The 14,535-nt window shown below is 40.6% G+C and overlaps 1 protein-coding gene across 3 annotated transcripts in view; it reads left to right on the top strand.

Annotated features, from left to right (window-relative positions):
- KLF7 (KLF transcription factor 7) overlaps positions 1-14,535 on the top strand; it is a 105,064-nt gene that overhangs the window by 26,933 nt on the left and 63,596 nt on the right. The gene's annotated exons all lie outside the window — the stretch shown is intronic.

The raw sequence follows: 14,535 nt of genomic DNA, 5'->3' as shown, positions 1-14,535 counted from the left end.
GAGCAAGCCAAACATGACCAAATTTTATGACAAGTGCAAATATAGACACAACATCAGAATATCTCCTTAATTAAGGCTGTGGCTCTGCTGGGGCCCACATTCCAGGATTCTCAGTTGAGAAAACATGTTTTCTTTATAGGGGAGTTTTATTAGCAGCAATGTTCCGGTATGTGGTTCAGGTTAATTAATGATGTAGTCACACTGGTGTCTTGCCATGAGTTTTATCCCAGTAAGCAGGGCACTAGGAAATCTCATTGGCATATCCTGTCATGCCAAAATGGAATCCTTAATTTGAAGCATTAAAATACATCTCAGTGAGGTCTGTCAACAAGGTAGTTTAAGAATTTTTAATGTGGATACCACCCTACACTGAGATTTCATCCACCATAAACTATTTAAAAGTATGTGCATTGATGTCAGTGAATATATGCATTTTGAAATATTTTGCTCGCTGATATGATTGAGATCTCAAAGACCGAGACCACCCACAAGCTCTGGTGGAGTTGACCTTCAATTGTGTAAGGAGATTTGTACCAAAAACCACCTTTTCCCCATGAGAGTTTTTATTAATTTTAAATCACGGTGGCGTTTTAAAACTTAATTTATGTTGTGCATATGTAGCAACCTTCCTTGGAGGTTGAAACAACAAAGCAACTGGATTGGAAATTAGATTTTCCCCCTTATGCTGCTAATGTAGTTCTTGTTCCATTGGGACTTCCCCTTTGCATGGGCTGATGATTTCTTTGAAACTGTATGGAAATTGGTTCAGACAGGAACAAAGAGGAGAGGGGATGGCAGTGATGATTCAAATTAGTGTCTCTTCTTCAGTGAGAAGACTGGTGCGCCTGAAAGTGCATGTCATGCCGTACCGGGCGAGCCACTTAGGGTTGAATGAGATGCCAGAGCTACTGGAAACCAAACTTCAGGGCCTCAACACTTGATTCTTCCCTGTCAAGTTGGGTTGAATTGTTAATTTGAAATCTGCAACATTGGATTGTGGTTCAGAAATGGGCTGGGCACAGTTTTTCTTTTCTTTACATGATGGAAAACCATCTCTTCCTTTCTCCCTCACCTGTTCCCAGCCATCATTGAAAGCTTCCTATTGCCTAACATAATAAACAAGAAAGGGACTGGCTCTGGGATTCTGGAAACAACAATGAGTTTAGGGAAAAGCATCTGAAAGACATGAAAAAGAATCTGCATTGCATTGTCAGTGACACGTGCACACGCTCACATACACTGGGACCCTGTACAGCTTATATTCAGTATTTTCACCCTTAGCTCTTGCCTAGTTCAAACGCCATACCCTCTTAATTGGATTTTGGCTTACTTCCAGGTTCAGTATTTGAGAGCTCTGTATCTCTGAGATAATGATCCTGAAATAAATAGCATCTCTCAGTAGAGATATCTTTTTATGTAAAATTCTTAAAGGGAATGGAGAGGAACGAAACGTTTTGTGTTTAGGAATTTATGGGAAAGTCACCAGAAGAGGCCAAAATAGGAATTTCCCAGGACCTCACCTATGTAAGTGGAGTGTGAGGCTATTTAAGATGACAAAAAACAGGATCCTCGCTGCCTGTGAAATTGAAATGCACTCTTTCATGGAAAGACCAGTGAATATGGGGAGACCCACACTGGGGACCAAATGGTTGTGACCCTCAAGGGCTGCAGAGACCAGTGACCAGAGTTGCCTTTCCCAGGGAGGCCCTTTTGGGTGTAGAAATGGGAATAAATGATATAAGAGGCTTGAGCCTCTACCCTTAGTCTGTTCCCTCAGGGCACCAGTTAACAAGCTCCTGGTGCGGAAAGCCAGGAGAGGGTGGGTTTGCTCATCTGAGTGACACCCTGAACACATGATGCAATACCGACTTCTGAGAAGAAATGCCCTCCTTGCATCTGTTGGAAATGGGCAAGTGTGAGGACCCAAGACTGATCCCTTTGTCTTGAGCAGAGACTCCATTCTGCTCAGTCCGATGAGAATGAATCATCAGCACATGCTTTCTCGGTGCTGATGTGTGAATGGAGGAAAATGTTGATGGAGCCCTTTGACTTCGTAAGGTACACCTTTTAGAATAGATTTCTTGGCTAGAGAGACCAGCTATCATTCTCTGTAGAACTCGGCATTGACTAATGGCTTCATTGATTCCTTTACCCATTAAACTAGTATGTGTAGATGGCTTTTCCAAGCCCTGTGCTGAGTGTGGAGATTCACTGGCACATAAGCTGGAGGTCCCTACTCTGCTGGAACTTCCTTAATAGTAGGGAAGATAGACAGTAAACATGAAAACAAACAATTTGGATCTTTCCAGGGCTTGGCAAGTAACTGAAAAGCAAATAAAACAAGGTAGTCTAATAGAGAATGAATAGGATGTTTGAGTTATTTAGGCAGATCAAAGGACTCTGAATAGGTGGCAGTTAAACCAGAACATCATAGGTTAAAAGAAAGCAGGTAACAGCAGGCACTGCGGCTCTGAACTTGGTGTGTTTGTGTGCATGGGAGAAGGGTAAGAGGTGAGGAAGGCAAGACAAGTTCACGTAGGACCTGATTGGCCGTGGCAAGTAAGTAAATGTGATGGCTGGCTAGGATTGTCAGCAAGAATTTGAGCTGGAAGGAGTCTTTGCGAGGATGGTTCACTCATTTTGCAGAGAAGGAAATGAACTCTCTGCTCCAGGTTAGTAGTTTAGTGGGAAGGGGAGAGGCAGCATCAGAAAGGGAGACATTGAACCTGATTCCCAGACCAGGCCCTTTTACCAACAAAAAATGAAAATTGGACATAGCAGCTTGTCCACTTGTGTTTTTCTGGCGTCTCTTCCTGGTGGTTTCCGGAGGCCAGAGGAGAAAAGATGAAGTGGCCAAAGGAAGAGGAACATTCTCTGAGATGACGAAATGACTTTTACTTCCTACACAGGGCTGCGCTATGGCCTTTTAGGAATCTAAATATGCCTCTCATTTAGGAATGCTGGGTGTATCCCAGAGAGTAAGCATTTAAAACTTTACTTTTTTAATGAAGAATTTAATTATTCAAATAGTGTGGAATCCTACAAGGACTGTTGCTGATTATATATGCATGCATACTTTTTCTGATGTTCTTTTGGTGAAGGAGGAAGAATTTTGGCTTTTATCATACTCTTGGACCCCTACCTGACAAGAATTGTGCTCAAATATGTTGACATTTTGATGGAATTGTTTGAAAGTTGCTTCATTCATTTATTCATTGACTCATTCATTCATTCAACAAGACAAACGGACCATGAGAGAAAAACAAGTCCAGGTATCTGAGGAATCCACATTCTAGTGAAGATTAAATGCTAGTGAGGCCAATACCCACGGTGAAGCAGAGGATTAGTTTCACAGTATCTGGAAACATGGGTTAGAGAGTGTCATAAGCTTCCTGAGTCCCCTGTGAAGAGGCCAAAGACCGCCTTTTTTCTGGGTTCTCAGCCTCCTTCCTTTCACCAGCCTCTTGGGCAGCAGAGCCACGTGTCTCTTCCTTCGAACCTGTTCTCAATGAGCCATTCCCACCTTTCACCACTTTTACCCTTTTACCACTATTTCATGGCATCTTGGAACCGCCAGATGAGTAGGTTCCTAAGACCCCCCATCCGTTCACCTGGTAGGTGAGAAAACAGCCCCATGAGGTAGATCACTTAATCTTTCCTACTCAACAGCATTGCTTTACCTGGATAATTATTTGCTGTTTTTATTTTCCCTTTCATGCCCTCAATGTTCTTAGACATGTAATAAAAAGAACACATTATACTGGCTAGAGAGTGTGTGTTTCAGGCCCTGTTCTAGGTACTCAGCACTTGAGAGGGATGGAACTCGCACACACTTCTGTGCTGTAGGTTTTTCTGTTATCTCATTTTACAGATGAGGAAAGCGAGGCAGAGGGGTCGAGTAACTTGCCCAGCAGTGAGTTGAGCTAGTAAGTAGTGCAGCCTGATATTGGCCCTTGGCAGTCTCTCTCCAGGGCCGACTCTTCATCCCTTCTCTTCTGCCTTTCAGAGCACACGGGGCCAGTTTCTTTAACTGGGGTGAGCAGCCCCGTGGTACACCCCTGCTGCCACCTGAAATATTTTGAGAAGTGGATTCCAAGTACCTCAAATGAAGTCAGTGTACAACCTTCTGTGTCAGGAAAAGCAGCTCAGGGCTTGGTTTTCATTATGTTTTTGCTTGTCACTTTGCAGTCTGAGGAGCAGAACAAACATTCCTTAGTACCTCCACCTTTAACATTCCACAGTGGAAGTTGTTGAAAACTCTCTTGGTTTTGAAAATATCCTCTGTGATCACCAATCACTAAATTGCATCTACCACTGAGGGCCCTGATGAGAACTGAACCTGTTGTTCTTGGGAAATTCAAGCTTTGACTGGGTATGTGTATGTGTGTGTACATTGTACACATGGGCAACTGTGCTTCAGGGTAAAAAGAAGCAATCATATATGTATATGTAATTTTTATGGGAGGTAGAGAAAGGATATATTTAATTTACCCGACTGAGGAGGATATAACAATTGTCCAGAAGGGAGTCCATAAAATGAGTTTGCTTTAAAGAAAAAAAAAAATCCCAGTAGCCTGAGTCAGCCTGTGCAAGTGATTTGGGAGAGGAAGGGGAGATGATGTCATGGGTTCGGCATGTTCCCATCTTGGCCACTCAGTGCAGAGGGGCCCGGGGAGTTTGGGGAGGGTGTGTGCATGTGTGTGCAGAGTTCACAGGAGTGAGTGGGGGAGTGAGTAAGAGCGCAGTTGTGAAACAGCATTAATAACCCCTTGTCAGACCTTTCTCTGTTACTGTGTTTTTCAGCAATCTTGGTTTGAATGAAGGCTCTCTAGCCAATTAATGTTTATTTGTTTCTTTTGGCAAGACCCGTTGGGGGAAGGGATGAGATTGGTGAGTTGAAACATTTTTGTTTTGTTTTTGCATTTTGGAAGAAGAGGCAAGTAATGTGAGTCTGGGTTTTCAATGAAGGCTCCCCTGCCCACCCCGCCCCTCAGCCCCAACCCACCCCTTTAAGAGGCAGGAGGCAAGACATGGCCAGCTGGTGCCTTGAACTGACGCAGGTGCAGAGGCTGTGGGGGGTGGGGAGCCAAGAATAATTACAGGTTTTTGAAGCATCAGGCCCCTCCTGACACAAGCGCTCGTTGCAAAAACTGCTCTTTATGGAAAATTAATGGTGAAGCTGAGCAACTGTCAGGATCACTGTTGTTCCCAGGAAGCATCACTCCTTGGACAGCATGCCTTCTCCCAGGTCCGTGGGCTCTTGTGAGTTGCTGGGACAGGACTTAAAGCAAGGACTGTTGGCACTCCCCTACATGGGGATGGGCTTTTCCTTTAGGGGTATCTCTTCTGCAGTTTTGTCTTTCTTAATCCACACACTCAGCCCAGAGCTAGGTCTTTGCTCTAATGGAGGATGATTTTTAATTGACTATTATTAAGGCATGAATTTTATTTTGTCCATGAAAGTGTGATGACTGAAGCAGAGACATCTAATGAAGCTTCTTTTCAAGCTATAAAGTAACAAATGGGATTTCCTCCAGTGTGTGTCAAGCTAAATTGAGGCTTCTTTGGGAAGTATGTTGATAGCGGACCCAAGCATCTTCAGTGATCTAGCTGTGATGAGCAGTGGTGTCTATCTACCACTTGTAAGTTGAATTTAGTTTTAATTCAGTGGCCAAGTAATAGCGAGTGCCTCTCCTAAAGGGCTGATGGAGGGTAGTTGCAGTAATTGTGGATGGAAGCCAGAGTGATAGACTTCTAATTGGTGTGTTCTGAAAAGTAATGTGTGGAAAAACAACCCTGAGCCAAGATAGGAAGACTTCTTATGCATGTACCTCCTTATCCCTATGCTATGCTATGCTATGCTAAGTCACTTCAGTCGTGTCCAACTCTGTGTGACCCCATAGATGGCAGCCACCAGGCTCCCCCGTCCCTGGGATTCTCCAGGCAAGAATACTGGAGTGGATTGCCATTTCCTTCTCCAATGCATCAAAGTGAAAAGTGAAAGCGAAGTCGCTCAGTCGTGTCCGACTCTTAGCGACCCCATGGACTGCAGCCCACCAGGCTCCTCCATCCATGGGATTTTCCAGGCAAGAGGACTGGAGTGGGGTGCCATTGCCTTCTCCCTAGTGGACACTTAATTTTAAGGATTACAGACACTGAAGGAAGAAAGTGCTATTCTAAGTTGTTGGAGGTGTGGGGAGCCTTCCTTCAAGGAGCGTAAGACCTGGATCCCAACTCTGCCTAGGTTATGTGACTTTAAAACTCGCCTTAACAATTAATTTGGATTTATGTTGAGGTGTTTTTTTTTTTTTTTTTTTTTTTTAATGTACCACAACTAAGACATCCTTGGGAGATGAAACGAGTATTTGAGGCTGTTGATTTCAAAGACATCACCCTCTCCCCAAGCCTTTAATCTGGTCTCCTTTCTCCCCAGACTCCCCATTGAAAAACATACAATAAATACTTTTTTTGTATGTTGAAAATAGTTTGGGGAGGAGAAACACTGAAGAGGTTTTGGTAGAAATTTCCCAACTTTGATGTTTGTTTAGAATTCAATTAATTTTCATAGTACTGTCTCTCAGAGTGTACAAATTACTAGAGGGAAATATTTAATTTGGTTTCAGCTCCAGCAACCAGTTGATGTGAGAAACAGTGGAAAGGAATGCGATGTTACAGTGATTTTAGTACTGTGGTTATTTTGTGGAGTTCAGCAGTTCTGGTAGTGATGCGTAATTCTGTTGTACCTCTGGGGTGTGCTATTGATGTGGGTTCTTTTTTTTTTTTAACCTAATAACTGAAAAATGCAGTAAGAGATTTTCACTTAAACCATATACTTGCTTACCCACAATATCTAGATAGAATTTTTTCTCCCCTAACCTTCCACTCTAATGTTTTCCCCCAGTGGAAGTCAAGAAAAAGTGGATGTTGGTTTAAAATCATCAGAGACATCACTTTCTAGATCTTACAAGGTTAATTCTTGTCACTGGTTCATGCATCCTGCCTGCCATCAGTTAGGTTCAGTGTTACCTTCTTCTCCTCAAACATGCTTTGAAATGTTGAAACCCAGGAAGATGGGCAAAGAGTTGAGGTGCTTGTTTTGTAAGGTTCTCCTATATGCTTACTGAGCTTATCAATCATGGTGCTTCCTTTCCCCTTTCTAGTTCCTGAGAAAAATGGTACCAGAACTCTCTGGCCATGCTTTCCACTTCCTTTTCTAAACTCTGACCTAATTTTAAAAGACTAGAAATATGACAGAACCATTACATCATATCATCCTTTGAAGGGAAAAAAGAAATCACAAAGTTCCCATAAATATCAACTTTGCAATCCTATAAAGTTTTCAAGTTGGCTGTAGGAGTTAGAAGAATATTTTGCTAAAAAGTGTAAAGTGTGAGCATAGCTAATAATATGTTAGAAAGAATGAGTATTTTAAGAGATTGCTTTATAGAAGAAGGCCAGATTACCCTACTACAAGTCGCTTGTTTTGTGGCACTTTGAATTTCCATTCTGGGATGTGTGTGACGATTTCAAATCACAGAAAAGTAATTAAGCTTTGGGATACTCCCAGGAGAAAGGTAAGAGGTTCTTCTCCCTGTTTCTACACTTCAGATTCTTTGGGGACTGTGGCACCACGGTTAATAGCATGTGACAAAGCCACACATAACAAATATCACAGGGAGGGACTCGCACGGGCAGCCAAGTACAGCTCACTTGTGTGTGCAGTTACCTGGGTGAGCATTCTTTCTGAGAACCAGAGTTTACTCCTTTCTTCCTAGAAGCATCGTCATCATCATAACCATCAACATCAGCAGGTCAAGGTCTGATCTCAGAAGAAGCATGACTTTGCAAGTTTCCGCAAAGGAGAATGCTGTGTCTCGCCATATTTTTGCATCTATATTCTTTCCCCAGATTGTTTTATCTGTTTGTATTTTAGATGAATGAAGTAAGTGGGATTCGTGGAATGAAGGGCAGATGGTTAACAGGAACACAAATGACTGATGATTGATTATAAACATAGGTAGTAGTAGGTAGCATTTTATTTTGATGACTGTATGTTTCCAGAAAGAAATCATTAGCAAAATGCAATTTCTTTTATTTCTTTTTTACTCACTAACTCAAGTATGTGTGGATACTTGAGTAAAAGTACAAAGACTACAAATAAATATTCCTAATGACACAGCTATTGAGCGGTGCCAAGAATATTGGACCACTGACTTTGTCTTATGTTCTAATTAAAAGACACAGAAATATTTACAGTGGTGGTGATGGATGGGGGTTGTGAGGTCAGCTTAATTTTTAGAAAGTTCTTAACAACTCTACACCACTTCAAATACTTAGATATATCTCCCATCTGAGATAACAAAGGTAGTTTTTAGCTCTAAAAGATTATTTATATTGTTTGAGGCTTAAGTGATTTAAACAATATGATTATTGCTTTTAAGGAGATCATAAATCTTAATAAACCAGACATGTCACCAATTTGTGGCCCCTTTGATTCATTTTGGAGATACTATTTAATTGTCCAGGATTGAAGAGGAATGTTTTTAAGCACTTTACAGCCAGCATATTTTCTTAACATTTCCTAGACCAGGCTCCTTAAAGAGATAGACTTTATGTTGAACTTTGAATGAAAGGATAATTAGTTGGGGAGAAAATCAAGTATATGGGCATGAGGGAAAGTTAATGAGAGGAAAAATAGGTGAGGAAAACCCTTTAGGAGAGATGGCAAAAGTGCCTGGAGATGTTTGTAGTCTTCCCTGGCAAGTTTCGTGTAAATTATGGTGAGATAAGGACTGGTTGAAAAAGAGCTGTTTGGTAACCTTGGCATCATCTTGCCTGCATATGACAAGTTTCTTGCATACTTCTTGATCCTATGAAAGTAACTACCGCAGGGAGATTTTGGTGAACTGAATTTGTGCTGCAAGACTTGGATTATCTTGTTTTCTATCAACTTATGCCTTGGGATCCTATCATAGAAGTTGCAGATATGGCAGTAATAGATTTGCATTTTTTTTCTTTTTTAGAGACTAGGTCTTGGATTGGGGCTTCTTTGGTGGCTCAGATGGTAAAGAATCCACTTGCAAGGCGGGTGACCCAGGTTCGATCCAGTATTCTTGCCTAGAGAATTCCATGGACAGAGGAGGCTGGCCAGCTACAGTCTTTGGGACCACAAAGAGTCAGACACAACTGAGCGAATAGCACTAATAACAATGGGTCTTGGATGATGGTTTTTAATAAGCATGTTTCAACAAGAGGGCTATGAAGAGAATGGAGAGAGCATATTAAAATATTTCAGAGTGATCAGTTCAAAGCCAAATTCAGGTGATATTTGTTAGAAAACTCAAAGAAGCCATACATTTTGAAATCAAGATATTAGTGACTCATTTGTGACTCATAAATAATAAGAAAGTCGCTTTGCACTTGGGCACCTTTCCTTCTCACTGCTGACAGTAGTAGATTTTTGAGATGGTGGAGGCTGATACAGTGTCTCAAGTCTTTAGCTGTACTGTAAGCTCAGGCTGAGCAAAGCCTCATTTCTCCAAGGTGAGGTACCAGACAGCCATGATTTATGTCGTTAAATTGACATCTGCTGACTCCAGTTTGGAGTTTGCTGGCTAGAGTGTCTTTGGGACAGAGTAAATCTCTGTGTCTGGTAGAAAAACAAGTATTCACATTATATCAAAATTGACAATCTGGAGATGTTCCTAGTTTGCTGATGGGTATTTCTTTTTTTCTTTCTTTCTCATTTGAAATAATTTAGACTTAACAGAAGTTGAAAAAATTGTACATAGAATTCCTATATACATATTCCCAATTTACTTTGATATTACATAACTGTAGTACAAGTCCTCTGGAGGAGGGCATGGCATCCCCACTCCAGTATTCTTGCCGGGAGAGTCCCATGGACAGAGGACCCTGATGGACTATGGTCCACAGGGTTTCAAAGAGTTGAACGCTGCTGAAGCGACAGCATGCACACATGCATGCATGCAAATCTCTGGTTCTGATAGAAAAACAGACATTCAAACTCTGTATCAAAATTTGCAATCTGGAGACACTCCTGGTTTGCCAGTCGGTATTTCCTTTTTCTCTCTCGTTTGAAATTATTTACATTTACAGAAGTTGCAAAAATTGTACATAGAGTTGCTGTATACATATTCCTAGCTTACCTTAGTATTACATAACCGTAGTACAGATATCAGAATAAGAAATTGACACTGATAAAATACCATGAACTAAATCTATACGCTTTCTTTGAATTACATTGTTTTCCCACCCCTGTTCTTTTTCTCATCCAGGATCCAGACAGGGACCTATTGCATTTGGTTGTCTGATCGTCTTAGTTTCCTCCAGTATGTGACAGCTTCTCAATCTTTGCTCCTCATGACCTTGGTACTTTTAAAGAATACTGGCCAGGTATTCTGTAGAATGGCCCTCAGTTTGTATTGGTCTGATGTTTTCTCATGATAAGATTGAGGTTATTGAACTTTTGGCAAGAGTGACATAGAGTAATGTTGTGCCCTTTTCAGCTTATCATACCAGTGGGATATGATATCAATATGCTGCTAAATTTCATCATATGGTTAAGATGGTGCATGCCAGGTTTCTCTGCTATAAAATTATTATGTTTTGTCCTTATAATTAATAAATGTCTTATTGGGAGGGGATACTTTGAGACTAGACAAATATCTTGTTTCTCATTACACCTTCATCTATTAATTTTAACGTCCTTTGGTGATTCTTGCTGAAAGTCATTGTTTCTTTGTTATTTGACTAGTAGTGATCTTCTATTTCCATCAATACTTATGTTTATTAATTGTCATTTTACTATAAGGAGGAGCTGATCTGTCTCCTCCGTTTTTTTATTCAACCATTTTTTTATGTCACTGAATTTCTTGAATATTAATTTTATTCCATGGGTTAGAATCTGTTATTATCATTATTCATTTTTATTGCTCAAATTCCCTAGATTTGGGCTTTGAGAACTCCTTCAAGTTGGCTCATGTGTCTTTTTGACATACACTCATCACTTTATGAGCACTTTTTTACCTTATGGTACAACAAGATATTCCAAACTCATCTTTATTTTCTTTGCCTCAGGCCTTTCAATCAACTTTTCCCTCCCAGGTTCTCTTTATTGGATAATGATATTTAGAAACCAAGATCTTGATGCCAAGTGTGCTAACTACTATTACGGTGTCTTTGCTTGTGGATTCTTCTGATTGACAGAGCCAGGAAGTACATACATGTATACACATACATGCAAACACACCTTTGTTACTATAAAAATCTCTGTGTGTATATGTGTTGAAATCTCTAAATAAATACTGAAACCACAAATTCCAATTAAACATCATAGGTGTTTCTTATGGGACTTCTTGTAATTATTTTTTTTAAATATGGGAGATAAACTATCTCTTTTGCTTGGAAATAATCTAACAATGAAATAAATACTCCTCATCCTTAACATTTTATTCTCCAGCACTCCTGATGAGTTTCTGGTTGACAAAATCTTCTTTTCTATCTAAGCTTCATTACCAGCAGATATTACAAGAAGTAGATTTCTCAAGACAACAATATTCCATAATGATTTCAGAGGGCTATCCAGCATATTTTGACGGGTTCTCATGGTTTATAGCTCTCAGATGGAATAGAATGCCTTGTATTAGGATTGCAAGAGATAGCCTCTCTTAGTGATCCAAATTTCCCCGTATTTAAGTGATGAGAAGTATCTCCATCCTTAGATGATTAGTATGATCCATGTGTTCTGGGATTCAAACTAGGGCATACTGGGTAGGTTAGTTTGTATCCTCCCTGAAGAGTGTGTAAATGCATTTAGAATGTCTCAGTTCCTCAGAACTTTGAATATGAAGAGATCTAAGCCTCCTGTTAATAACAATCACAATTTCTTAGTGACTTTTGAACCTTTGAGCTAAAAACTACATAAGAGGATATGACATCCAAAAGCCCTATCGATAGACACTGGTGACTGTGAAATAGTTCCTGTGTGTGAGGACCTGTCTCGAGGACCTGTCTCAAGGACCTCTTCTAACCCATGATTCAGCTGACTTCCCCCTGGAACATATTTGTGTCTCAAAGGTCTGGTTCTACTCTTTGAACAAAGCTAAAGGAGCGTTATGTTCTAGAAGACATGTATTAGTGGTCATATCTAGCTTCATCGTATTCCAGATTAAGGTCAGCAGGTAGCTTTTGTACAGTGGAGTGGAATAGAATGATTAAAAATAATAGTATATAGTTGGTTTATCTTTGGTTGGTAGACATTATGTGCCTGATGGGTACCAGACACTGTTCTTGATAGGTGATGGTTTAAAAAGAGAAGGGAAGATTAAAGGGAGGTTTTTTGGGGGTAATATAATTCAGAAGTGAATTGACTGGGGCTGAGACTGGGGGTTTTAATACTGGAAAGAAGTAAATGATAATTTTTAGCAATGAGATGGAAAAAGGAAAGGAAAAAAACTTTGAAACATAGAATTCAGAAAAGGGACAAATAAGGATAAGAGAAATTTCTAGACCTGAGAAGGTGGCAGTATTGGTTTTAGATATAAAGTGGTGGAAAGCTACTCAGCAAGAGCTGTTATTTAATCAATAAGCAAAATAGAATCAAGCTTAGTTTTCCAATAAGCTTTCCTTGATTAACACCTCCATAACATAAGAGTACAGAATTCATTGTCCACTCATCCTTTAAGAACTTGTCAGCATACTTTATTGTTAGATTATTTGGTATCACTTTGCTTGTAAATTCATGTAAATTTTAGCTTGCAGTTGTTTATTCTGTATGTACGTCACGTGGATCTGTTACTGTGTCATCCTCTAACACAGAAAGCCTTGCACCTTGCTGTGAACACAGTAGTTGAATGAACACTTGTGACATGAGTATTGAATGAAGATTGGAACCATTCATTAGTTTATACTATTAAAAATCAGCAGTGAGACCCAAAGGTGATTCATCGTTAAAAATCTGCTTTTCTTATTCAGTAATGCAGTTTTACCAGAAGGCTGATTAAAAACCAATCTTTTGAAATGTCACCAAAATAAAATCGTTGACAGATACAACACAACCAGGTATATCATTAAAATATATTCTTAACAGAATAAAAGCCTAGAATCAGAACACCGGTTGAAAACATAGAAGTGCTAGAGAGCCAGAGAATTAGGAGCTAGTCAGATTTTAAATTTGCCGGCAGTGTTTCTTTGTTGAAGCCCCAGAAGTTACAACAAGTTGAACTGATGGCATAAATTAGGACTGGGCTTCCCAGGTTGCACTAGTGGTAAAGAACCTGCCAGCCAGTGCAGGAGACATAAGAGACACGGGTTCAATCCCTGGGTCAGGAAGATCCCCTAGAGGAGGGCATGACCCCCCACTCCAGTATTCTGGCCTGGAGAATCCCATAGACAGAGGAGCCTGGCAGGCTACTGTCCATAGGGTCACACAGTGTCAGACACAACTGAAGTAACTTAGCACACATAAGTTGCTGCTAAGTCGTTTTAGTCGTGGCCGACTCTGTGCGACCCCATAGACAGCAGCCCACCAGGCTCCTCCATCCCTGGGATTCTCCAGGCAAGAATATTGGAATGGGTTGCCATTTCCTTCTCCAATGCATGAAAGTGAAAAGGGAAAGTGAAGTTGCTCAGTCGTGTCCGACTCTTAGCGACCCCATGGACTGCAGCCCACCAGGCTCCTCTGTCCATGTTCCAGGCAAGAGTACTGGAGTGGGATGCCATTGCCTTCTCCAAAACACATAAGTTAGGACTATGGTTTTCTACCAGATTCTGAAAGAGCAGGATTAAGTGAGGAGAGCTTTCAGGTTATAAACTTAAATATCCATTTTTGCCATAAAAACACTTCTGCCATCTTACAAAGACTTACGAGCACTGTGGATGAAGATTTGTTGAAACTCTGAACTTTTCTGATTATATTTTTCTTGCCTCACTTCTTTACCAGGTGAAAACTTTATATTGAAATAGATTAGTGTCTTTTTCTTTAACAATTCAAATAGCTGTGTTTGAACTTATTTTTATCATGTAGACAGATGTCAAACTATTGTAATGGGACTCATGCTTCTTGCCTCGCAATACGTAATGATTGTGCTTAGTGATTTGCCAAAGTCTGTTTGAAAAATGAAGTTGGACTGTGGGGAGTCTTACTTGCTATGAAAACCTCATCTGATTTTCTTTGCTTCCTGCTTGCATACGGGCTCCTAGGGAGGCTAAGAGCATCTCACCTACCGAATTGGATTGTAGGATGTGAGATCATTTTAACATTGAATGTTCTCAGGGAACTTGATGGTGTGAGATAGCCCTTCTGGGTTTCTAGTTCCCCATTAACTGTAGTAGTTGAGCTCATATGATGTGACCCTTGTGAACCCTTCAGAAGTGTCCAGGGAGAAAAATAACAAGGTCAGACCTTTCACCAGGAAGATTTCAGATATGAGCCAGGAAACATCCTCTGTTCCTTCCTGTAGATTGCTCCTCAGCCTGTCAACATGTGGTCCCCTGGTGTTCTTTGCTTCTGAT

Source organism: Bos indicus, chromosome 2 (genome assembly GCF_029378745.1).
Source record: "Bos indicus isolate NIAB-ARS_2022 breed Sahiwal x Tharparkar chromosome 2, NIAB-ARS_B.indTharparkar_mat_pri_1.0, whole genome shotgun sequence".
Taxonomy (NCBI): Eukaryota; Metazoa; Chordata; class Mammalia; order Artiodactyla; family Bovidae; genus Bos; species Bos indicus.
Note: the sequence above shows the minus strand (reverse complement) of the source record. Positions and strands in the feature narration are given on the sequence as shown.